The 25,214-nt window shown below is 39.6% G+C and overlaps 2 pseudogenes; one reads left to right on the forward strand and one right to left on the reverse strand.

Annotated features, from left to right (window-relative positions):
* The window catches only part of LOC102826184, a 121,296-nt pseudogene extending 97,972 nt beyond the window's left edge, over positions 1 to 23,324 (forward strand).
* Positions 23,325 to 23,496: 172 nt separating this feature from the next.
* LOC102841905 lies at positions 23,497 to 24,799 on the reverse strand (annotated as a pseudogene).
* Between the last annotated feature and the right edge of the window lie 415 nt (positions 24,800 to 25,214).

The following is a 25,214-nucleotide window of genomic DNA, read 5'->3' on the forward strand; positions in this document are numbered from 1 at the left end:
TGTTGTTGTTAAGTGCCATCTATTCACTTCCAACCATAGCGACCCTGTATCGGTTTTCTGAGGAGCAGCTGGTGAGTTTAACTGTCACCTTGCAGTTCAAACTGACCTTGCAGTCCAGCTCATTAACCCACAGCACCACACCAGCATTCCATGCGTATGTATATATATGCAGGTATACATGTGGGAAGGAGCTCTGGTAGTTTAGAGGTTATGAGTTGGTCAGCAGCTCGAAACTACCAGCCATTCCTCGGGAGAAAGATGCGGCTTTCTGCTCCCATAACGATTTTTAGCCTCAGAAACTCTATGCAAGGTCATTATGAGTCGGAACCAACTCAATGGCACATAACCACCACCATCACCATATAAAGTCATTTGAACTGCAAGGTCAGTGGTTCAAGCTCACCAGCTGCTCCTTGGAAACCCTATACAAGGTCGCTATGGGTCGGAATCGACTCGACAGCACTTCACAACAACAACAAATCACCATATATATGGGGGCTTCAAAAAATGTTAATGGAAAATTTTTTTGTTATTTTTTAATTCCATTTTTCTACAAACTATTTGAAGTCCCCTGGATATACAGAGCTGGAGCTGGGTGGGACTCATATTTCTAAGGTTGCAGTCTTAGCACTGTTCTACCACTCTGTCAGTGGAATGTATTGTTGTCAAGTTCTGTAGAGTCAGTTCTGACCCATAGTCAGGTCCAACTCATAGCGACCCTGATAAGGTTTTGAGGCTTGTAAATCTTTGTGGGAGCAGAAAGCCTCATCGTTCTCACACAAAGCAGCAGATGGGCTGGAACCACCGAACTTGTGATTCAAAGCCCAGTGCTTATCCTATGGAACCACCAGGTTCCCTACATGTATAATAAAGCAAAGCTCAGAGAATGAAACAGAACCTTTATTGGCTTAGCCCAGACTTTATACCTTCCTGAATTCATTCTAGTCATTAATTCTTAGGATAGGGATAAAAAATGTCAAAAGCAGATGGATATTACCTAGAAGGTAGTTTTGTTCTAAAATTCTCATAAAGGTTTGTTTTCTAGTTATTTTTCTGTATCTTCCCAAATGAGAATGTCACAAACCAAACAAAATATAAACCTAACTACCTAGCCACGGGCAATTTAGCACTGAGCTGCAATAATTTAGGGATTTGCTGCGTTTGTTTCTCTCTATGGCTTTTGCCATTCAGCTGCTGGATTGCCTTCCCATTTCTTTATATTCCAAGGAGTGGACTTGTCCAAGCACATCTTAAAGCACCCCACCACAAACACTTGCCATCGAGTAGATTTTAACTCATAGTGCCCCGATAGCACAGATTAAAACTGTCCCATGGGGTGTCTGTATGGAATAGACTGCCTAGTCTTTCTCCTACAGAACAGCTGGTGGGTCTGAATCACTGACATTTTGATCAGCAGCCCAGCACATAACCCGCTGAACCACAACATTGGTAGAGTTTTTGAAAAATCAGAATTTGTGTTTCCTAAACGGGGTCCTGGTGTGGCGCTGTGGATTAATGCGCCAGACTGCAAAGCCCTTTAAACTGCAAGGTCGTGGTTCAAGCTCACCAGCTGCTCCTTGGAAACTATACAGGGTCGCTATGGGTCGGAATCAACTAGATGGCACTTAAAAACAACATCAAGAGTGTTGGGGAAGGCACAAGGAGCTAGGGATCTTTGGAGTCTCTTTTCACCTCTGTGAAACACTTATGTCCTCGGTGATTTCATCCAGATGCTTTGTTTAAAATACTGTCTGTTTAACATCATCAACAGGTGAACTTTTGTATATCTAACTGACTACTCATTCTCCACTTGGAAGTTTAACCAAGGCATTTCAAGTTTAACCAGTTAGGAACTGTGTTCCTGTTATTCACAAGACCAACTGCCCAAACTGCCCCTCCCATATCCTTTCCCCTCTTACTGGTAGCTCCTTTTTTGGTTGACCAGGCCAAAACACTGGGGTCATCCTCAATTCCTCCTTCCCGCCCTACAGCACATTCTTTTAACACTAGCTTCAAAGTAAATCTAGATTTCTACTACTTCTCACCACGCTTCCTGCCATGGCCTTTGTCCAAGCCTTCAGCTCTCACCTAAACAAGTTCAGGAGCCTCCTACTGGACTTCCCTGACGCTGTGCCTGCTCCTTTATTGTCTGTTCTCTGGGTGACAGACTGATTCCATTAAGATGAGTCAGAACATGTCACTTCTCTGTTCAGACACTCCCCTGTCTTCTCATCACACTCACTCAAAGCCCATTGGGGCTCCTTGTCCTCTCTCTGACCTCATCTATGACTTACTCTTACTGCCCTTTGCTCCAGCTCACTGGCCTCTTCAGGTCCTTTGCACTTACTCTTCTCTCTGCCTAAAATGTGTTTCACCCAGATGTCAGCATGACTTGCTCTTTGACTTGCTCAGGTCTTTACTCAGAAATTACCTTCTCTATGATCACGCCATCTAAAATGTCAAGCTCTCCCCCATTGCCCACATTTCATATGCTACCATTTCTCCCCTGAGCACTTATCTAGTGTACTCTAAGTTGTACTTGTTTGTCTTTAATGACTGCTTATTTGTCAATATTGTCTGAGAGGGCAAAGTTTTTGCGTAGCTGACACAATAGTAAGCGATCAATAAATATTTGCTCAATGAATGAATTAGTTATATATTTATTGAGGTCATGCTATGTTCAAGGCCTCTCTTTGCGATGGGGATATAAAAGACTTCTAGCACTGTAGGATTAGCACTGGACTGTGAACCACAAAATCAGCAGTTCATACCCACCATTTGTTCCTCAGAAACCCTACAGAGGGTCACTGTGAGCAAAACAGACTCAGCTGCACTTAACAACAATACAATGTGTGCAGTGCAGGAACCCTCTCATCAGCTGACAAGGGAATCAGAGTTAACAATGTCAAACAGTATGGCAATTGCCATATGAATGATCCAGATAATATCATGAACAGATTTCAGAGGAAGGAGAGACCAGGAAGGACCCATGTGGTCAAGGGAAGACACTGTTAGGTAAGGTGGGCCTTGAACTTGACCTTGTTGATGTTGTTGTTAAGTGCTGTCAAGTCGGTTCCGACCCATAGCGACCCTGTATGAGGTTTCTGAGGCTGTAAATCTTTATGGGAGCAGAACACCTCATCTTTCTCCCACTGAGCTGCTGGTAATTTCAAACTGCTGGCCTTAAGGTTCGCAGCCCGATTCGTAACCACTACGCTACCAGAGCTATCTTAGGTATGTATATGTGGGGAGGTGGAACAGGCACTGTGAAATGCCTCTTTTAGTAGCTTTGCAGCAGGACACTCACTTTTGCAAGCACAAAAGCTACATGGAGTGCTCTGATTTGTGACCCCAGCTGAAAAGGCTTGATGCCATCCAGCCATCATGGAGAAAAATGTGTATCTGCCCTACCGACTGTCTTTGTCTCCTCCATGCTGGACAAACTATGTTTCTTTTGTCATTTTAAAACACCCAGCTTCCTTACTGCTGGCCTCCAGCAGAGAGTATTTTAAGACAAGGGAAGTCTAATTTAAACAAACAATACACATAGCACAGCTCGTAGACCCTAGGATTTTAATCCCTATATATAACACTTGTTACTGTTACGTGCCTTCAAGTCAGTTCCAATTCATAATAACTCTGTCTCTGTCTAGGATTTATGAGGAGTATCTGGTGAGTTTGAACTGCCAACCTTTCAGTTCAAACCAACCTAGTGGTCTAGTGCTTATCCTATAGCACCACACCAGGACTCCACATATGAGGTTGTTCTTGTTGTTGTTAAGTGCTGTGAAGTGTCAAGTTGGTTCTGACTCATAGCAACCCTGTATTGGGTTTCCCAAAAGCTGCTAGAGGGTTTGAACCTCCCGCTTTGTGGTTAATGCACTTTATTTAAAGGCATTTCTGAGACTAGTCTGGTTCCCTATAACTGAAATTTATAAATGACTAAAGTCTATTGTTTTCAAATACCAAAGTTTACAAAGCTATTGGGTTCTTCTCTTGTGAGCTATTTTATAATAGGGAAGTGCCCACAGGGTGACTGTGGCTATCTGGTCAGGGAGCAAATGCCCCCTGAGCCGTATGGACTTTCTAGTTGGACCTGTTTTAATAGTTTCTTTTTTAAAAATGTTTTTTTGTGTGAATTATGTGATAGTTTACATGGAAGAACATTAGCTTTACATTCATCCTATCTTATAGTTACATTGCCATGGTTACAATCCCCTCTATGCATCATCAACCAACCAAAGGGTATACCCTGCAAGCCTGCCCCTTGGTTATCAGCACACAACCCAACTCCCTCTCTGTGTCTACAGTACCCAGCCGCTCCATCTCTCCACCTGCCTCCATCTCTGGTGTCACTGTTTCTCTGGGTAGGGTCCTGCACTCCTTTCTTTCCCTTGATGGTCCCAGGGACCTCTTCTACTGGACTGCAAAGTCAACCACTCCCCTCCTATTGCTACAAAATGTCTACCTTTACATTCCCAACCCTCACAGTCAGTCCTGATAATAATTATTCACTATTGTACCACATGAGTGCTATCCCCATATCTTTTCATCAGTCCCGCCCAGACAGATTTGATACTACTCAGTGGAGATTCTACCTTCCTCCATGCCCTCTGAATCTAGGCTCCTTCTTGAGAGCTTGTAAGCCAGTCACTTCTTGCCTTTGTAGGCCACCCCCCTCCCATTTTGGGTAGCCAGTGTGCAAGTTGCCCATCCCTGTCTACCCTGTGTATTGAAGGGGAGGGAATGATCCTCCCTGTAAAGATTTGTTCCCTTTTTTGAGCTACTGCATCCATATGTGTAGGTCAAGTTCATCAAGTTGAATCAGATTACTCTTTTTTCCTCTTCTTTCTTCTTTTAGGTGAGCTCCGATCATCCAGCCATTAAAGCGAGGTCAAGTGGGTATTATCTGTAAGTGTGGGTGTTCTTGTGCATATGCCCTCTCTTCTTATCACCTGGACGTTTTATTCTCCACTCTAGTCCTCTGTGGCTATGTTACTGACTCTGGGCCTAGGAGTCCCCAGGTCTTGCTAAACTGCTGGACAACCAGATCTCCACCTGGGTTCACAGGAGTCTATTGAACATGGTTGGACTTAGCTCACAGTTTCATTGCTATTTTTCCCTCACTTCCCCTTATTGGTGACCAAAGTGGTCACCAGTCAAGAGAATGTATAGGCTCGTGTATTCCTATTGAGTCTCAGGCTTGGAAAGGGGTTTGCCCTGAGGGGACCCAACCACTTGCCATGATGTCTCCTAGGGAGCACCTTGCTTGTTCTTGTAGTAGTCAGTCAGATTGATGCTATTGTTTTGTATTTTTCCTGTTGGTCTTTCTTTCAAGAAGTATCTTCTGTTCTTCTAGCCATTCTAGACTGGTCTGCTTCTACTTTCCAGTGGAAATTTCCCACCTCAGAAAATTCTAGATGGGGTTCAGGATTCCATCTATGGTCTAATGTAATGCAGAGGAAGCCTCCTTCACTGGGCATGTTGTAGCCCCATTTTAGGTATTCCAATCAGTTATAGGCAGAAGACGGACTTAGAAACTTTCTGTGGTGATATTTCTGGTTATTCCTTTCTCTCCCCCTTAAGTACCTATTTTATAATGGTCTTCCAGGGAAACCAAGATTCAAAAGACAGCCAAACATCTTAACATTATTTCCCTGCTTTTGCTCATTCCAACCATGTCTCAATCCCTGTATCCCAGATCCCTGTTTTTCCAAGGTTGTACATACATCATTATTTACCTTTGTCCCACTTAGCCCAAGCAAACCTGCCTAACTGTTTTTCAATCCACCTTGTTATTCCATTCCCCTCCCCCTTCTTGTGTATTGCCCCCCTCACCAGTATCCAAACTATCCTGTGTTTATTCCCTGTGCTTCACCTTCCCCTCACACCACCCCCCATATTCTAGTAAACAACAAAGGATCCCCCTCCCCCACTTTAGTATGAGTTCTTTTTCTTAGTCTTTTACAGTAGTTTTATGCAATATTTCTCCTTTTGTAACTGACTAATTTCACTCAGCATAATGTCCTCAAGTTTCATCCATGTTATGTGATAGCTTACAGCTTCTTTGTTGTTCTTCAAGGTAGCATAATATTCCATTGTGTGTATGTACCACAGTTTGTTTATCCATTCTTCAGTTGATGGGCACTTAGGCTGTTTCCATTTTTTTGCTATTGTAAATAGTGCTGCTATGAACATTGGTGTCCATATATCTACTCATGTTATGGCTCGTTTGTCTTGTGGGTGAATACCAAGTAGAGGAATTGCTGGATCATAAGGTATTTCTATTTCCAACCTTCTGAGGAAGCGCCATATTGCTTTCCAGAGAGGTTGGAACACTTTGCAATTCCACCAGCAATGCAGGAGTGTCCCAGTCTCTCCACACACTTGCCAGCATTTATTGTCCTCTACTTTTTTGATCTTTGCTGCTATTGCTGGTGTGAGATGATATCTCATTGTTGTTTTGATTTGCATCTCTCTAATGGCTAGTGATCGTGAACATTTCTTCATAAGACTGTTGGCTGTCCTGAACTCCTCCTTGGTGAAATGTCTGTTCATGTCCTGTGCCCATTTTTAAATTGCATTATTTGTCTTTTTCTTATAGAGTTGTTGTAGTTTCCTATATATTTTAGAAATGAGTCCCTAGTCTGATGTGTCGCTGCAAGATTTTTTTTCCCATTCTGTGGGTTCCCTTTTTACTCTTCTAGTGAAGTATTTTGATGCACATAAATTTTTAATTTTTTGTATGTCCCAATCATCTATTTTGTGTACTTTTGTTTGTGTAGTTTTCAAAATGTTTGGTAGTCTGTGTATTCCCTGAATTAGAGCCCTTACATTTGTCCTGATTTTTTCATTGATAGTCTTCATAATTTTGGGATTTATATTTAGGTCTTTAATCCATGCTGAGTTGATTTTTGTATAAGGCATGAAGCGAAGGTCTTGTTTCAGTCTTTTGCATATTACTTACCTGTTCTGCCAGCACCGTCTGTTTAAGAAATTATCCCCTCCCCATGCGATATATTTAGGTACTTTGTCAAAAATCAGTTGGCTCTATGTGGATGGGTTAATTTCTGGATTCTCGATTCTGTTCAATTGATCAATGTATCTTTCATTGTACCAGTACCAAGCTGTTTGACCACTGTAGCTGTGTAATACATTTTGAAGTCAGGAAGTGAGGGGTTTCCAACCTTGTTCTTCATCTTAAGTAGTGCTGTGCTTATCCTGGGTCTCTTTCCTTTCCATATAAAGTTTGTAATTGTTTTTTCCATCTCTTTTAAGAATGTTGTTGGAATCACGATTGGGATTGCATTATATGTCTAAATTTCTTTGGGCAGTATTTACATTTTCACAATGTTAAGTCTTCCTATCCAGGAGCATGCTACATTCTTCCATTTGTGTAGGTCTCTTGGTTTCTTGTAGTAGTGTTTTGGAGTTTTCTGTGTATAGGTCCTTTGTTTCTCTGGTTGAATTTATTTATTTAGATATTTCATCCTTTGGGTGGCTATTGTAAATGGTATTGCTTTCCTAATGTGCATTTCAGTACTGTCTTTTTTGGTATAGAGGAATGGAACTGATTTTTGCATGTTGATCTTATATCCTGCAACTTTGCTGAATCTGCCAATGAGGTCTAGTAGCTTTTTACTGAGTTTTGGTGTTTTCTCTATATAGAATCATATCATCTGCAAATAGAAAGAGTTTTACTTCCTCTTTGTTAATTTGGATGCCTTTTATTTCCCTGTCTTGCCGTGTAGCTCTTGCTAAGACTTCCAGCATAAAGTTGAACAGGAGTGGTGACAAAGGGCATCCTTGTCTTGTTCCTGTTTTCAGAGGGAAGGCTTTCACTTTCTCTCCATTGAGAGTGATGTAGGCTGTTGGTTTTGTATACATGCTCTTGATTATGTTGAGGAATTTCCCTTCAATTCTTTGTTGAGTGTTTTTATCAGGAATGGATGTTCGATTTTGTCAAATGCCCTTTTCTGCATCAATCAATATGATCACGTGGTTCTTTTCTTTTTTCTTTTTTATATTGTGGATTATATTGATCGTTTTTCTAATGTTGAACCGTCCTTGCATCCCTCATCTAAATCCCACTTGATCATGATGTGGTGCTGGATTCTGTTGGCCTTGAATTTGTTAAGAATTTTTGCAACTACGTTCATGAAGGATATTGGTCTATAATTTTCTTTTTTAGTTATGTCCTTCCCTGGTTTTGGTATGAGGGTTATACTTGCTTTATAAAATGTATTAGGGAGTTTTCCAGCCTCCTCTCTTCTGGCATAATTTGAGTAGAATTGGTGACAACTCTTCGATGAATTTTTGCCAGTGAAGCCTTCTGGGTCTGGACCAAAAGACAGTCAAAAAAAGAAAGAAAGAAACAGAACAATGGACACTGAATGGTTAAAAATCAAGAAAGGTGTTGGCCAGGGTTATATTCTTTCACCGTATTTAGTCAGTCTGTATACTGAGCAAATAATTTGAGAAACTGGATTATATGAAGAAGAACATGACATCAGGATTGGAGGAAGACTCATTAACAACTTGTCATATGCAGATGATAGAATCTTGGTTTCTAGAAGTGAAAAGGATTTAAAAATACTGACGAAGATCAAAGACCACAGTCTTCAATATGGGTTGCACCTCTATTTAAAGAAAACAAAAGTCCTCACAAGAGGACCAATAAGCACCATGATAAATGTAGAAAAGACTGAAGTTGTCAAAGACTTCCTTTTGCTAGAATTCACAATTAATACTCATGGAAACTCCAGTCAAGATATCAAACAGCATATTACATTAGGCAAATCTGCTATGCAGGCTCTCTTTAAAGTATTGAAGAGCAAAAATGTCAGTTTGAGGACTAAGGTGGGCCTGACCCAAGCTATGATATTTTCAATAGCCTCATATGCATGTGAACATTACACAATGAATACAGAAGACTGTATAAGAATTGATGCATTTGACCTGTGATTTTGGAGAAGAATATTGAAAGTACCATGGACTGCCAGAAGAACAAACAAATCTGTTTTAGAAGAAGTACAACAAGAATGCTCCTTAGAAGTCAGAATGGTGAGAATTTGTTTCTTACACTTCAAACATATTATATCAGGAGGGACCAGTCCCTGGAGGAGGAAATCATGTTTGGTAAATGGACAGTCAGTGAAAAAGAAGAAAACTGCCAAACAGATGGATTGGCATAGTGACAACAGAAATGGGCTGAAGTGTAATAATTATGACAATGGCGCAGGACCTGGAAGTGTTTTATTCCATTGTGCACAGGGTCACTGTGACTGGAACCTATTCAATGGCACCTTACAACAACATCAACAAGTGACCAATGATAATGCACATTTTTTGTGTGTTTGTTGGTCACTTGAATATCTTCCTTGGCGAAATATCTGTTCAAGTTCTTTGCCCATATTTTGTCTGGGTTATTTATATTTTTGTTGTCAAGTTTTTAAAGTTATATATAGGCATACATATCATTCTGTTGTGTATAGTCAGTATCGACTTGATGACATCTAACAACAACAACCTATGTATATATTTGTTTGCTATTCTGGCAGTCCATGTTAAGTTGTTGTTAGTAAGTGATGCTGAATTGGTTCTAACTCATAGTGACCCTGGATAGGGTTTCTGAGAAGTGGCTTGTGAGTTTGAACTGCTGACTTTGCAGTTTAAACTGACCTTGCGACCCAGTGCTGATCCTGCACCAGTACTTTATCTATCTATCTATCTAAAAATAATTTATATTATATTTGTTGTTGTTAAGTGTCAATGAGTCAGTTTTGACTCATAGAGACCTTGTATTGTGTTTCTGAGGCTGTATATCTTTGCTGGAGCATAAAGCCTCATCTTTCGCCTGTGGAGTGGCTGGTGGGCTCAAACCACCACTCTTGTGGTTCACAGTCTAGTACTTACTGCACTCCCAACAACATACACACACATATCTATATGTTACTGTTAAGTGCCATCTAGTTGGTTCCAACTCATAGTAAACCTGTATAGTATTTCAGAGACGCATCTGATGAGTTTGAGCTTCCAACTTTGCATTTCAAACTGACCTTGAGGTCGCTATCCTATAGCACCATGCTAAGATTCCATATATATGCAGGTAAGTAAAAAGGTACTGCTACTAGAGTTCTACTTAGAAACAACTAGGGTTCCAATTCATTTATGTACCTGCTTATTCCAAACAAAGGAGCTCTGGTAGTGTAGTGGTTACAAATTGGGCTGAAAATCTCAAGGTCAGCAGTTCTAAACTACCAGCTGTTCCATGAGGCTTTCTGCTCCCATAAAGATTTACAGCCTCGGAAACCCTGTACAGGGTTGCTATGGGTCAGAAATGACTCCATGGCACATAACAACAACATTCCAAACAAGCATGTCTCTGTGATCAGTAGACGGATGCAGACAAGATCTCTTAGTAACACGCTTGTCTTAATCTTGTTAGGGTGCTTTCAAAATAAAGTCCAATAAACATAGTGACCTCTGAGAGGATCTGCTGGGCCAGTTAAATCCAAGACAGAGAAGTCATCTCAGAAGGTTATGGAGGCTGTTTGGGGGATTCTAAATGGGTTATCATGATAGATACTACTAAAGGAAACAGGATGATCACAGGAACTTATTAGGAAGAAACTTTAAGCAAATTGAAAATTGCACTGGTGAAAAAATGACCAGGAAAGTTGCACTGAGAAATTTTCCACCATGACAGTCTTACAGGTTTGCTGAGTTGAAATTTACTCGATGGCATTTGGTTTATGAGTCCAAAGTATAATCGATCAGGGAGATTTCTCAATGGAAATAAACAATTTTGTGAGAATTGATTGATTTGTATTATGATTCATTTTTAATATAATACAATTCACCACTCCATTTCTCTATCTCTCAACATACAGCCTCTTGAACAGATAGTCCAAAATCAATCATTTATCCTTTATCAAGTATTTCCTCTAATCTTGTGGTTTGCTTCTGTTACATATAAATTAGGCTCTGCACTTGCTTTTAAGGGGGTGACTAAGATTCAAACTCAGCCCTCCTGGTCGGTTGACAAGCAAAGTTTTGCTGTGAAAGATGAATTATGAAGTAATAGCTGAGTGGACCCAAACCAGTCAATGCAATTACCCTTTGGTGCATTTTGGGGCAAATGATATTTAAATCAATTTGACTGAAAACAAAAATAAATGTCAAACCAAATACCAAAGAATGAATAACTTACTGCAAGTTTGCTAGAATCATAAGCTGTTCCTTTTGTTTTCAGATTGCTTTGTGAACCATGCTGATGCATTAGTCTCTTGATAATTTAAAAAATATAAAAAACCAATACTTCTTTTGTCAAAGGGACAAATGTAAATTCAAGTTGACTTGTGAACAAATTAATACAGAATTCTGATCATGCTAAAGCTAGAGCCAAACAAAAAAAAAGAGAAAAACCCAGCAAATCCAGTGTCATGGAGGCAATTCCAAGTCATAGCTACCTTGTATAGGGTTTCCTCCTCTTTCTCTCAAGGACGAGGATGGAACTGTTAGCTGTCCAGTGCTTATCCTACAGCAACAACAGAACTCATTTATGCTGTTTGTTGTCCACAAAATTCTTAGTATTCCTATAAAGAACTTCCTTCTGAGAAACGCAAAGTTCTAGAGAATAACATTTAGAATTTGCCTTCCTTTTTAATCTGAGAACAGCAGTCCATAAAAGTGAAGTCACTTGTTCATCTACATACCACCAGACTGTGTCTCTTGACCGCTTACTTATGCTTAAAATAAAATTTCTTCTTTTGATGCTCTTGTTTTAAGTATCACTCAATCTTCCCTCCTTCACTCTACTGTAAAATAGCTCCTCCCTTAAAAATCTCTATGAATTTCAAAGAAGGCAGAAGTCTTGAATTTTCCGTGTCACAATGTAAAAAAATGCTGAATTCCTACTCAACATGACTATGTTATATCATCTTGGCTTTAACACTTATGTTTTAACTTCAACGCTTAACTGTTTGCATTTAATATGAGTGAGGTGAATCCCCAGACCATATCACACTTATCAATGAGGCCAGGGTAGCAGGAGAGCTTAGGTAATAAGGCTTGATAAAAGTTCACAAAGTATTCAAAGAAAAGAGACAATCCCACATTATTGGCCTCAGACTGCAGGAACATCACTGATTTGTTTTTGTTGTTGTTGTTCAGTGCTGTGGAGTCAGTTCTGACTCAGAGCAATCCTGAACAGGGTTTCTAAGGTGAGTTTAAACCGCGAATCTTGTGGTTTAGGTGCTTATCCTACAGTGCCACACTGACTAGACAGAACTAAAACAGAGAGAAGCAGCATCCACAGCAGGAGTGTCACTAGGGTGGGTGTCAGCCAGTATTATAACTTATGGTGCTACATGCACCTCCCCCCTAGACCCCTTCTGTACTAGACCATACAGAATCCTCAGTAATGTTTATTATCGACTTTATTCGTTGGCTCATATATGATAAATAGAGTTGTAAATTGTCAAAGTGTAGCAATTCTTAGATTGTTGTTGTTGTTATGTGCCGTGGAGTCGGTTCCGACTCATAGCGACCCTGTACAGGGTTTCTGATGCTGTAAATCTTTACGGAAGCAGAAAGCCTCATCTTTCTCCCACGGAACAGCTGGTAGTTTCGAATTGCTGACCGTGAGATCAACAGCCCATTCGTAACCATTATGCTTCCAGAGCTCCTTATTCTTAGTTTATATGAATACTAACAACAAAATTGTTTTGCGATATCTTTCTACATTACAGTACAACATTATTAGTTGCAGAAGCAAGCCTTTTAAATTTTTTCTCCTTTTCCTTTGAGTAATACTTAATTCTCAAAAAGTTGATTGATAAAGGTTCACAAATACTACTTACCACAATATTGTAGCTAAAACACCACCAGAACATTTGACAAAATCAGCAACTATAAAACCACTGACAGCAACAACAACAAAACCAGCATGTGCTTGTGGTATGTGCAGACAAAACCATGTGATTTGAAGCATCATTGTAATTGGGTAATTGGACAACTTTGCCATGAGTACATTAGAACGTTCAAAATGTCGATTAGCATAGAGTTTTCGTCTTGTATGTATATTGATACATGTAAATTGAACTTATAAAAAATGTTTTTTGGCGTTATAACAATGTTGTTGTTGTTAAGTGCCTTTGAGTCGGTTCCTATTCATAGCAACCCTGTAGAGGGTTTGCAAGAAGCAGCTGGTGTGTTTGAACTACTGAGCTTGTGGTTCAAATTGACCTTGTGATCCAGTGTATTATCCTGCGGCACCATTAAAAGTAATACATTTCTGCTGAAACACTGCACAAAAATTTTGTACACAGTCATTTTGGTGTTACCTCCTCTTGTGCAGGGCTGTGGGCTAATGCACCAGACTACAAAGCCATTTGAACTGCAAGGCTGGTGGTTCAAGCTCACCAGCTACTCCTCGGAAACCCTATACAGGGTCGCTATGGGTCAGAACCAACTCGATGGCACTTAACAACAACAACAACCTCTGTCAACATTGCCCAGTACCGTCTGTACATCCCATCCCCCTCACATATCCCTAGTGATGCCACTGACACACAGTCCTCTAAATAAGATTGTTGTTGGTAAGTGCCATCCAGTCATTTCTGACTCCATAGCAACCCTGTTTAGGATTTCTGAGGAGCTGCTGGTGGGCTTGGATCATTAACTTTGCAGTTCAAACTGATCTTATGGTCCACTGTTTATCCTACAATGCTACACCAGGACTCCTTTAAATAAGATAACTTGGTCCATATCAGAAGTCAGCGAATAGAAATAAAACATATTAGACTCCAAAGACAAGAAAATGGAAAAGACATCAGCATAGTGGGTGAGGGAAGTGACCTTTAAGAAGATCAGATAGGGTCAAAAGACTGGAAGTGAAAGGTAGATACTTGATCCCAAGCTGGTTATGTAAATGGAGAAGAACAGATGGTAAACCTTTAAACCTGTAAGGTTATGTAAGACCTTGTAGATAAATCTTAGTCTTAAAGTAGAGTACCGACTTTAGATGTGACTTATGTATTCATTCATTTGATATTTGTGAATTCCCACCATGTGCCAGGCATGTACTCAGTAATGGGGATAAGCGAATAAATAAGGCAGACGTGATTCCTATCTTCACTGGAGAGATACACAAAATACACATCATTAGAAAACAACTATTTACTTTTGTTGCAAGGATTATGAAAAGTAGGCACAGCATACAATGAGAGTACATCAAGGGCATCATTTAACCTAGTTTAGAGATAAGGGAATATTTGTGATACAATTTTTTTCTTTTTAACTTGTTATTGGGAATTGAATGAAAGCTTACAGAGCAGATTATCAGTTTTACATACAACAAATCATATACTTTGCTTCATTACATGGTTGCAATCCCCTCCATATACCAACAGTTAACAGCATTTACCTCTATTCACTTTAACCACTTCATTCCTCCCTGTGTCTTACCTCTGTCAACCTTCCTCCCATTGTGTAGTCTGCCCCGTCACCCATGTCAATGTGTGTCTACCCTCAAGCACATGCATCATTTCCTTTACCCCCCAAAACCATCATAGGTTGTTTCTTTTATCAAGAAAATGCCCCCTCTTTCTTTTCCCTCTTGGTGTACAACCCTCCCCCCCCCCCCCTCCCCTCCCAAAAAAAAAAAAAAAAAAAAAAAACCATAAAGGGATATATAATTGTTTAAACAACCAAAGGCACATTTTGGAATCCAGTCTCTTGGCCGCCAGCACACAGCCTTAATTTCTCAAGTGAAAATTGAAATAGCATTTTACATGGATACATGTATCAGCTGTTCTGAAGTAAAACTCTAATGACTTGTTGTTGTTAAGTGCCTTCAAGTCGGTTCCAACCCATAGCGACCCTATACAGCGTTTCCAAGGCTGTAAATCTGTACAGGAGCAGAATGCCTCATCTTTCTCCCGCGGAACAGCTGGTAGTTTCGAACTGCTGACCTTGTGGTTCGCAGCCCGATTCGTAACAACTATGCTACCAGAGCTCCTTAGTATCAAACAAAAATGTACACCTGTAAAGACTTAGTGCACTGAGGGGATGAGAGAAAGAGTTTCCACTAGGAAAGCCAGAGAATACAGGGAAGGTTGAGTCCCTGATGCTATTGAATGGCAAGCAAACATGAGGTTCATCCTCTGGCTTGCACTGACTCTAAATTTGAATCTAAAGTAAGGAAACAGGTTGCTGAGCATTAGTAAGGAGACCATTTATCATTCAATCTGTCTCTGCTTAAACCTCAGTGTCCCAGTTCCAGATTCCTGACCTGCATTTTTGTTTTCCTGTAACTGAGGTTTGTGGTGCTCCCTACTTTCTCAATTTTTAGCCAAGGAACCCACTACCAGATTTCTGGATATTGTTCACCTATAATGTTAAGTATCAGGACTGGATAAAATCTGGTCTCTTATATAGTTGCTGTTGTTAAGTGATGTTGAGTTGGTTCCAATTCATAATGACACTGTATAGTTTCCAAGGAGCATCTAGTGGGTTTGAACCATTGACCTTGTGGTTAACATTCCAGTATTTATCTACAGCACTGCACCAGAACTAATCTCTTTTTTCTTAATTTTTTATTGTGAATTGACTGAAGGTTTACAGACAAGATTATCAGTTTTACAGTCATTCATTTTGTTTCGACTCAAAGATTGCAATCCCCTCCATGCAACAACAGTTATCCTACTTCTTCCCGGTGATTCCTATTTTTATTCCAGCCACTTCCCCACCCATTCTTACTTTGTCCTTAGAAAAATGTTGATCTTTCCATTTTGAATGGTAGTTCATTTCATGGTGAGCATACTTTACAAATGTTGCTGGTCCCTCTATATACCTGTCTACTGCTTGGCTGAAAATTGGACCATGAGGGTAAATTCCTTTCCAGACCTGAAGCCAATGATGAAAAAGAACTGAAAATTTCTAGCTGGCGTGGCACTGTAGGATAAGCATGGGATGCCAAGGTCTGTTTGAACCTCAAGGTCAGCGGTTCGAACTTACCAGCCACTTCTCAGAAACCCTATACAGGATTGCTATGAGTCAGAACCAACTCAAAGGTATTTTAACAACAGCCAATTTCTTCAGTCTGAAAGTAATACAATATGCAATCAAGATGCATTGATACTAGTAACTGGAATGTGAAAGTTGGAAACAGAAAAAGGATTGATAGTTGGAAAAACAGCTTTGGTGATAGAAACAACGCTGGAGATCAAATGATAGAATTTTGCAAGATCAATGACTTCTTCATTGCAAATACCGGGTTTTTTTGGTTTTTTTTCTTCAACATAACAGTAAGTATACAAGTGGTTCTTACTAGTTGGAATACACAGGAATCAAATTGACTACATCTGTGGAAAGAGATGATGGAGACGTTCATCATCAGCCAAAACAAAGCCAGGGGTCACCTGTGGAATACACCACAATTTGCTTACATATACATTCCGACGGAGGCTGAATAAAATGAAAGTGAGTCCATGAGTGCCAAAATGCAAGCTTGAATGCATCCCACCTGCATTAGAGACCATCTCAAATGGAGTTGATGCATTGAACACTGATGACCATAGACCAGAAGAGCTGTGGGATGATATCAAGAGCATCATACATAAAGAAATCAAAAGGTCATTAAAAAGACAGATAAGAAAGAAAAGACCAAAGTGAATGTCACAAGAACTCTGAAATCTGTTTTTAAATGTAGAGTAGTTACAGAAAATGGAAGAAATGATGAAGTAAAAGAACTGAATACAAAAATTCAAAGGGCAGCTCCAGAGGACAAAGTAAAGTCTTATAATGAACTATACAAAACCTGACTTGGAACAGGTGCACCTTAGTCTTACAATTGACATCTTTGCTCTTTAACACTTAAAAGAAGCCTTTTGCAGCAGATTTGCCTAATGCAATACATTGTTTGATTTCTTGACTGCTACTTCTGTGAGCAATGATTGTGGATACAAATAAAATGAAGTCTTTGACAACTTCAATCTTTTCTCCATTTATCATGAAGCTATTTATTGGTCCAGTTCTAAGAATTTCCATTTTCTTTATATTGAGATGCAATCAATACTAAAGACTATAGTCTCTGATCTTCATAAGAAAGTGTTTCAAGTCTCTTGTCTTCCAGTGAGCAAGGTTGTGTCATCTGCATATCACAGGTTATTAGTGAATCTTCCTCCAATGTTGATGCCACATTCTTCTTCATATAATTTAGTTTCTAGGAATATTTGCTTAGCATATAAATATGGTGAAAGGATGAAACCTTTTATTAATATTAAACCATTTATGTCCTCATTCTAGTCAAAAGACAGCCTCAGGGTCTATGTACAGATTCTGCATGAGCACAATTAATTGTTCTGGAATACCCATTCTTTGCAATGTTATCCATAGTTTGTTATGATTCACACAGGTGAATGCCTTTGCATAGTCAATAATGCGCAAGTAAATATCTTTCTGGTGTTTTCTGCTTTTAGTCAAGATCCATCTGACATCAGTAATGATATCCCACATTCCACATCCTCTTCTTAATCTGGTTCAGATTTCTGGCAGCTTCTACTCAGTGCACTGCTGCAACAACTTTTGAATTATCTTCAGTAAAATTTGACTTGCATGTGTAAGTCAATTATTAATTGTTGTTCAGTGATTTCTGCCTTCCATTACTTTGAAATGGGCACAAATATGGAGAATCTTTTCCAATCAATTGGCAAGTGCCTATCTTCCAAATTTCTTGGCATAGATCAGTAAGCACTTCCATCACCGCTTCAGTTTGTTGAAACATTTTTATTGGTATTCTATCAATTCCTGGAGTCTTGTTTTTTCACCAATGCCTTCAGTGCAGTTTGGTCTTCTTCCTTCAATACTGTTGGCTCCTGATCATGTGGTACCTCTTGAAATGATCGACCACTCAATTGTGTTTGATACAATGACTCTGTGTATTCCTTCCATCTTCTTTGGATGCTTCTTGCATCAGTCAGTATTTTACCCATGGAATCCTTCAATAATGCAACCTTAGACTTGAATCTTTTCTTCAGATTTTTCACCTTGAGAAATGCTGAGTGTGTTCTCTCCCCTTTTGGTTTTCTAACTGCAGGTCTTTGCACATTTCATTATAATGCTTTTGAGGTGCCCTTTGAAATTTCTGTTTAACTCTTTCACTTCTTCATTTCTTGCTGTTGCTTTAGCTTCTCTACATTCAAAAGCAAGTTCCAGAGTCTCTTCTGACATACATTTTGGTCTTTTATTTCTTTCCTGTCTTTTTAATAACTTTTTGCTTTCTTTCTGTATGATGTTCTTGATATCATCCCACAACTCTTCTGGTCTTTGGTCACTATTATCTAATGTATGGTCTCTAAATCCAGGTGAGATGTATTCAAGGTCATATTTGTCTTTCTTGAATTTATTTTAATTTTCTTCAGCTTCAGCCTAAGCTTGCATATGAGCAATTGATGGTTGGTTCCACAGTTTGTCCCTGTCTTGTTTTGGCTGATTATATTTAGCTTCTCCATTGTATCTTCTGAACATGTAGTCAATATGACTCCTTTATAGTCCATCTGGTGAGGTCCATATGTACAGTCTTTGTTGGCAGCTGTTTTTCTCATTTTGAGTTATATGCCCTGTCAGCAAATGAAGGTCTGGAAAGCTTTACTCCATTCACATTATTAAAGTTGACTCTACTTTTTGAGGAGGCAATTCTTCTCCAGTTATATTTTGAATGCCTTCCAACTGCCCAATAGGATTGTCTACATTGTAATCTTTACAGAAACAGATCCTCAGGCCTTTCTAATGTGGCGCTGCTGAGTTGAGGTCAAACTATTTGCATCACCTCTGGACCTCACAACTATCTTGTGTGTAGATATTATAATCTTCATTTTAGAAGAAGTAGAAATTCAGAGAACTTAAGGTTCTAGCTGGGTCTCTGAGCTGACAACTGGATGCAGCCTGGGTCTATGCTCCTCACCATGTAGCTTTGTAGCTCACCTCCATAGCAAATATCAATTGACCTACTTCACCCTCTAACAGAGGGTCCTCACCCTCTAACAGAGCCCCATCTGTTTCTTGGCTCCTGATGCCTAAGCTGGCTCTGCAACATGGTGGAAAGAGCCTATGAGTTAGAATCAGAGAAGTAGGCCTAGGTTTAAAATGAAATAGAATGCATGAGCATTGATATCTTAGGCATTAGTGAGCTGAAATGGACTGGTATTTGCTATTTTGAATTTTGCCGCCACATGGTCTACTATGCTGGGAATGACAAACTGAAGAGGAATGGCATTGCATTCATCATCAAAAAGAACATATCAAGACCTGTCTTGAAGACAATGCTGTCTATAATAGGATAATATCTATACACCTGCAAGGAAGACCAGCTATTACCACTATTCAAATAACACACCAACCACTAATGCAAGTGATGATAAAATTGAAGAATTCTACCAACTTCTTCAGTCTGAAATTGATCAAACATGCAATAAAGATGATTGTTAATTACTGGCAATTAGAATGCAAAGGTTGGAAACAAAGAAGAAAGATAGTGGTTAGAAAATAATGACCTTGGTGATAGAAATTATTCTGGAGATCATATGATAGAACTTTGCAAGACCAATGATGTCTGCACTGCAAATACCTTTTTTTTAAAAAAAACATAAAGGACGACTACACACATGGACCTCACCAGACAGAACACAGAAATCAAATTGACTACATTTGTAGAAAGGGACAGTGGAAAGCTCCATATCATTAGCCTAATCAAGGCTAGGGGAAGACTGTGAAACAGACCATCAATTGCTCATATGCAAATTCAGGCTGAAGCTGAAGAAAATGAAAACAAGTACACAAGAGCCAAATATGACCTTGAACATTTCTCACTTGAATTTTGGGATCATCTGAAGAGCATATGTGATGCATTAGACACTAAAGACTGAAGACCAGAAGAACTGTGAGATGACATCAAGAACATCATACAGGAAGAAAGCAAAAGTTCATTAAGAGTACAAGAAAGAAGGAAAATATCAAAATAGATGTCAGAAGAGACTCTGAAATTTGCTCTCCAGTACAGATATATTAAAACAAATGGCAGAAATGAGGAGTTAATGAGTAGAAAAGAAAATTTCAAAAGGTAGCTCAAGAAGACAAAGTCATATATTATAATAAAATATGCAAAGACTTGGAATTAGAAAACCAAAAGGGAGGAACATGCTCAGCATTTCTCAAGGTGAGGGAACTGAAGAAAAAAATCCAAGACTCCACTTTTGTTACTGGCTTTTGTTATTTGCACCTGACTGCAAAGCTGTTTGAACTGCAAGGTTGGCAGTTCAAGTTCAGCACTTGCTCCTAGGAAACCCTATACATGGTTGCTATGGGTTGGAAATGACTCAACAGCACTTAACAACAACAATGACAACATGGGCAAAATATTGAATGATGCAGAAAGCATCAAAAGAAGATGGCAGGACTACACAAAGCACTAAACCAAAAAGAAATGGTCAGTGTTCAACCATTTGAAGATGTAGTATATGATCAAGAGCCATTGATCCTGAAGGAAGAATGTGCATTGAAGGCATTGGCAAAGAACAAGGCATTGGGAATTGATGGAATACAAATTTAAATATTTTAATAGAATGATGAGGCACTGTAGACACTCATCTATGCCAAGAAATTTGGAAGACAACTCCCTGGCCAAATGATTTGAAGAGATCCATATTTGTTACAAAGAGAGGTGACCCAAAGGAATATGGAAATCATTGGACAATATCATTAATATCACACACAACTAAAATTCAGCTGAAAATCATTCAAAAACAACTGCAACCATGCACTAACAGAGAACTTCCAGAGGTTCAAGCTGGAGTCAGAAGAGGACATGGAATAAGTGATATCATTACTGATGAGAGATGGATGTTGGGTAAAAGCAGACAATATCAGAAAGATGTTTACCTGTGCTTAATTGACTACAAAAAGGCTTTCAATTTTGTGGATCATGACAAACTATGGACAGCATTATGGAGAATGAGTATTCTGGAATACTTAATTGTCATCATTTGGAACCTATACATAGACCAAGAACAGTTCTTTGAATAGAACAAGAGAACACTGAATGGTTTAAAATTAGGAAAGGTGTGCACCAGAATTGTATTCTTTCAAGATTCTTATTCAATATGTATGTTGAGAAAATAATTCGTAAAGCCAGATTACATGATGAAAAACATGGCATCAGGATTGGTAGAACACTCATTAACAATCTGCGATATGCTGATGATACAACCTTGCTTGCTGAAAGCGAAGAGGGCTTAAAATACTTACTGATGAAGATCAAAGACCACAATCTTCAACACAGGTTACACCTCAATGTAAAGAAAACAAAAATCTTCACCATGGGACCAATAAATAACATCCATATAAATAGAGAAAAGATTTAAGTTTCCAAAGACTTCATTTTTCTCAGATCAACCATCAACACTCATGTAAGCAGCAGTTAAGAAATGCAATGACATATTGCATTGGGCAAATCTTCTCCACAAGATCTTTTTAAAGTGTTGAAGAGCAAAGATGTCAGTGTGCCTGACCAAAGTCATGTTATCTTTAATAACCTCATATGTGTGTGTGAAAGTTGGACTGTGAATAAGGAAGGCCTAGAAGAATTAATGCATTTGAGTTATGGTGTTGGAATAGAATAATGAAAGTACCATGAACTGCCAAATAACAAAGCAATCTGTGTTGGAAGAAGTACAGCTGGAGTGCTTCTTAGAAGCCAAGATGACCAGACTTAGTCTCTCATACTTTGGATACATTATCGGGAGTGACCAGTCCCTGGAGAAGGATATCAAGTTCGGTAAGGTTGAGGATCAGAGAAAAAGAGGAAGAACCCCAATGAGATGGATTTACACAGTGGCCTCAGCAATGGGTTCAAACATAGCAACGATTGTGAGGCTGGCCTAGGACCAGACAGTGTTTCGTTCTGTTGTGCATAAGGTCACTATGAGTCAGTACCAACTCTATGGCACCTAACGACAACAAATTGTCTTTTTGCCTACATGGTTTCTTCTGAGAAATCAGAGCATAATCTTGTCAGTTTTCCTTTATAGGTAACGCTTTGATTTTCCTGAGCTGCTCTTTTCTTGTCTTTGATTTGAAAAGTTTGATTATAATATGTCTTGGTGGTTTGCTTTTGGGGTTTATCCTGTTTGGAGTATGTTCAGATCCTTGAATAACTATCTTCTTGTCTTTCAAGATGTTAGGGAAGTTTTCTTTCAAAAGCTCTATGATTTTTTTTTTTTTTGGTCTCTTTTTTTCTAGAATTCCTATACATATAGGTTATTCCTCTTTATCATGTTCCACATAAATCTTAGGCTTTGTTCAGATATTTTTGTTCCTGTTGTTACTCTGGGAGATGGCCATTGAGAGATTTTTCTTCCAGTTCAGTAATTTGACCTTCCAAATGGATCTAGTTCAATTTCTTTGCCCTTTCAATGTATTATGTATTTCTGACATCTTCTTATTAATCATTTGGGTTTTTTTTTTATGTTACCATTTTTCAATTATTTTGCCAATTTATTTCCCAATTTCCCCCAAACTTTTGCCTATGTTTTCTCTCATTTCACCTGTAGTTTTCTCTTTCTTTCAGTCCTTTGAAGTTCTCTAATTAACGTTCTTTTAAATTCCTTATTAGATCGTTCTATTTTTTTCAGATGTTGTATTTTCTGACTGTATTTTGCTGATTTGTTTGAGTCACTCTGTCTTATTTCTTTATGCAAGCTGAAATTGTCTGTTTTCTCTGAGACATTATGATGTTGTATTTATATTTAGCTGATGCCTTTCAGGGACTCACCACCTGCCTCCTGGTGGATGTGGTAGAGACTGGAAGTGTAAACATAGGTAGTTCTCTGTTCACTGTTCATGTAGCATACTTCAGGATGGATTCCAATGCTCACAGATGTAGGGGCACTGTGCCTGGTGCCCGACCCCAGACAGAGCAGAGGCTGCACAGGAGGAGATGCAGCTGGCCACTGGGTTGGGGAGAGTGGGAACTGGTCACACTCCCATCTACAAGGAGGGCGCTGGATCATGGGCAAATTACACCCTCTTTCCACCACCCTCCAGCCATGCCCTGTGCCTCTAGGCCACTACGTTGACAATTGCTCATAAAAGCTCTGCGTATTTTTTTCATCTCTCTCATTGTTCCTGTTCAGCTTCTTCTTCCAGTCAGCCCTCAATCTACCTATCTGTTGATCCTCCGATACTCAGAGTTCCAGGATCACCATCTGTTGCAAAGGGTAGGCTCAGTGCATCTGATTACGTTGCCATCTTGTCCCAGACTCTGAGCTGAATCACTTTTTTTTTTCACATTCTTTCATTAGAAATTTTACTTAAGTCTATCTCAGTGTATCTTTACAAGTGATACAACTGATCTTTACAACAAAAGTCAATAAACAATAAAGTAGAAATTATTCCATTTTACAGCACTTTAGGTTTTCTGAAGTTTTCCTTTAGGACTTAAAGGACATCATTGAAACATTGCTTTCCATAGTCTGCAGGATCCGTTTGAAGTTCTGGTTGTTCATCATCTTGGACGTCTTCCTCTCCACCATCACCATCTTCTTCCTCATCGTAAGCCAGCTCAGCCTGCTTGGCTGCCTCATACTCACCTAAGTTACCATCATCCCCATTATAACTGCCAGTTTAGAGCCATGCTGCGGATCAACAGAAGATTAATTCTCATCAAAGAACTGGCTTTACTTCAACTTATGGAAATCACCAACTCTATCCTTGGTAACCTGCTTTAGAACATCTGTTTGAATTCTGGGTTCACTCTCCACATTTGGGCCTGGAATTAAAGGCTGAAGAGGATTGGAAGGTATTGGATTTGAAGTACCAGGGTTACCATTGTGGTTTATGTGTGAATCTAGAGCCATATTTCGCGAGAGAGGTTGTCCAGTTGGAAGGTGGGAGGTTGCTTGATGATTTTCATGTTGAGAAACTGAAATAGGGGTCTTCTTTAAAGAAGTGGGAAGATCTTCAGCTTTGCAAGGTCATTCTCCTCTATTCCTGTCATCTTTGCATCACTGCCTTGCTTGATTTGTTCTTTCCCGTGTGAATTATGATTGCTTGAGGGGTGTTCATTCTTAGCTTCAGCATTCTCAACTACTTTTGGGACATTCTTAGGTACTTCATGATCATTTGTACCCAATTCATTTCCATTATTTGACTGAATCTTGTGGGTCTCTTGCTTTTGTTCTTGCAAAAACTGGTCTGCTAATTTTTAAATATTTTCTTCATGCTGTGCTCTTAATTCTTTGATCTGTTGTCCACACTGAAAACTCTCATATTCTAACCTCTTCACAAGGTAAGTATTATTCTTCCTATAGTCTTGAAACTGGTCTTCTTGTCAAAGAAACTCCTGATGAAGCTCAGCAAGTTGCTCCTTTAAATGATGTATGCCTGCCATTTGATATTTTGTTCTGTAGTTTAACTTTGTTATCCTTGCATCTCTTCTCCATGCCCTCCCTGGCCTGCAGCCAGCAGCTGAAACAGCCATAGTCGGCCTCCTTCTAGTGATCTATTTCTTGTGTGAGTCCACTAAGAACAGGAGGTCCGAATTGCGTTTCTCCAGGCATCCGCAGGCCACCTTGGTGCACTGGCCGTGGCCTTGCAGCTTTGCCACCTCCTCCTGAAGCAGGACATGGTGGGAGGAGATGCTCCAGTAGTGTACGGTGAGGATGGCGATCACCACCAGCACCACCACCAACACCAGGGAGGGCAGGAGGCCAGCCCGCCAGTTGGCCCTGAACCCCACCATGAGGCCAAACTGGATTGTGCCCCGTAGCCTTGCCTCTGACACCTGCAGGTAGAAGCTCAGGGCCTCGGTGGCTGTGCTGCCCCAGGGACACGGCCCCAAGGCCAGCGGATGGAGGTGGCTAGCTCGCATCTTCTTTTGATGATTTCTGCACCATTCGATATTTTTTCCATAGACTCCTTCAGTAATCAAGTTGAAGCTTGCGTTGTTTTCCTTCAGTTCTTTCAGCTTAATAAATGCTGAGCATGTTTCTCCCTTTTCATTTTATAACTCTAGGTCTTTGCACATTTCATTATAATACTTTACTTTGTCTTCTCGGGCTGTCCTTTGATATTTTCTGTTCAGCTCTTTTACTTATTTATTCCTTTTGGTTGCTTTCAGTTCAGTATGCTCAAGAGCAAGTTTCAGAGTTTCTTTT

This window comes from Chrysochloris asiatica, unplaced genomic scaffold (assembly GCF_000296735.1).
Source record: "Chrysochloris asiatica unplaced genomic scaffold, ChrAsi1.0 scaffold00011, whole genome shotgun sequence".
Classification (NCBI taxonomy): Eukaryota; Metazoa; Chordata; class Mammalia; order Afrosoricida; family Chrysochloridae; genus Chrysochloris; species Chrysochloris asiatica.